A 1,912-nucleotide genomic window follows, 5' to 3' on the forward strand; every position below is an offset into this window, starting at 1 on the left:
TTATGACCTAAGTGATGATGTCACTCCATGTGGCCTGTGAATGAGATGGCTTGATCCGGGGACGTCGGAGGTCAAGATCTTTGTTGGATTTGATTTGGAGATTTCTTTTTTATAAAAAAATATGCATCCTTTAGTTAGATAGGGATCTGCTTGTATTAGGGTTGTAACTTTAGCTTGGGTGGCCACTTCTATCAGATTAAACTCATTGAGATATACATTTGGCCATTCATGTGAAGGAATGGTATATTGAATCTAATGCAAGATAGCTGTATTGTGAACCTTTTCCTTCCATCTGAATTTGAAATATTCATTATCGAATGTGATAGGCTGCAATTGGTCCAGAATATCATTGGCAATGATCATGTCATAACTTGGCTGAAAATAGAGATAGGTGAAGATAGGTATTCTGGATTTTCCAAGCAGTAGCCATAATTTAACTTGATTTTTTATCGGCTCTTCTGATTTGTTAGCACATTTGATCAAAAATGGTTCTTTCAATTTTTTCCAGTAATTTTTAGGAACAAACCTTTTGTTAAGGAGTGTCAAGCTAGCTCTTGTATCTAATATAGCATCGAGGAAATTTTTTAAGTTAGTATTTAGGATTATAGTATAGCAGACTCCTTTTAATGGTGAAAGACTGTTTTCTCCATTTAGTGGCTCTTGAATGTATTCTTACTATGAGGAGATGTATTCCTTTACATGTTTGGAAATCCTTGCAAGGCTTTGATGATTATTGATAATCAACTTTGTGTTGTTACACACGCTAGTTTGGATGTCCTCAATGTCTTCTAGAAGTTTGTCAAGTTTAAAGAGATCAAGGCTTGTGTTTTTAGAGGTTTCTAATTGGGCTCTTTGAGATTAATTGGCTTGATTTTTTCATTATCCAATTGCTTAGGAAGGTTAGCCTCTTCATAGATTTTCTATTCTAAATCAAAACCTGCATAGTTGACATAGAACCTCCTCCAGTCCTTCCATCTTGATGCTCTTTGTACTACCACATTGGTGTTAATCCATTTGGCCTTATCTTTATCAATTTGAGTTTTCAGAGGGTATTCTGGATCCAAAATAGTTTCTTCTTTTTTATAGGAACAATGGATAGAAGAGTTTACCTTTTATTTTGGAGTAAGAAATGGTAGATCTTCTGCAGGAATACCATCAATATTGATAGTTGGAGATTCTTAGATATCTTGTCTCTCTGCTTCATTGATTTCCTTTATTGTAATGGAGACATGATGTTTAGTTTGGGACTCTTTACCTTTATTGGATGAAGAGCTTGGAGGAGTTTTGCCAATTACTGTGATATCCACTTTTAGTGTAGGGATATCCTTATTTTAGTTTGGTATTTGTTGGCCACATGTAATTTTGAAGACTCTTCATAAGATGGTTGGATATTTTTTTACTTAGACGGAGTGAATAATTCTTTTAAGGATTTGTAAGTCTTCTTTGGATAGTTGATTACCCTTTGATGTTGGTTCTTCAGTTGTTTTTGGTGGTTGTTCTTTTGGAAGAAAAATATCCCATGGAACTGGAGCTGGTGAGGTTTTAATTGGCGCTGGTGAGGTTGGTGGATATCTCTCACCCCGTTGAGAGAGAAGAGCTTTCTCTCTTTTGTTCAGATTGGTTTCCCATCGAGGTAGAGCTTGTTGCTTTTCAAGCAATTCTTTCCTTTGTTGTAATGCTGTTTCTTTTTGGAGAAATTCTTTGTATGATACACCAGGGAGTTTTTGTGATGTGGAGGGAGAAAAAACAAACAAAAGTACCAAGAATGTAAAATATTAATTTGGTACTTCACTCACATGTGTTGCCTATTGTACTAGAGCCCTAGAGGTTCCCAGTGTGGGCGCTTTCCCTTGAAAAGCAAAAAGCCCAAGGCATACAAAATAAGCACACACATCAAAAATTGAATCAATGT

Source organism: Adiantum capillus-veneris, chromosome 20, assembly GCF_014529385.1.
Source record: "Adiantum capillus-veneris isolate H3 chromosome 20, ASM1452938v2, whole genome shotgun sequence".
Taxonomy (NCBI): domain Eukaryota; kingdom Viridiplantae; phylum Streptophyta; class Polypodiopsida; order Polypodiales; family Pteridaceae; genus Adiantum; species Adiantum capillus-veneris.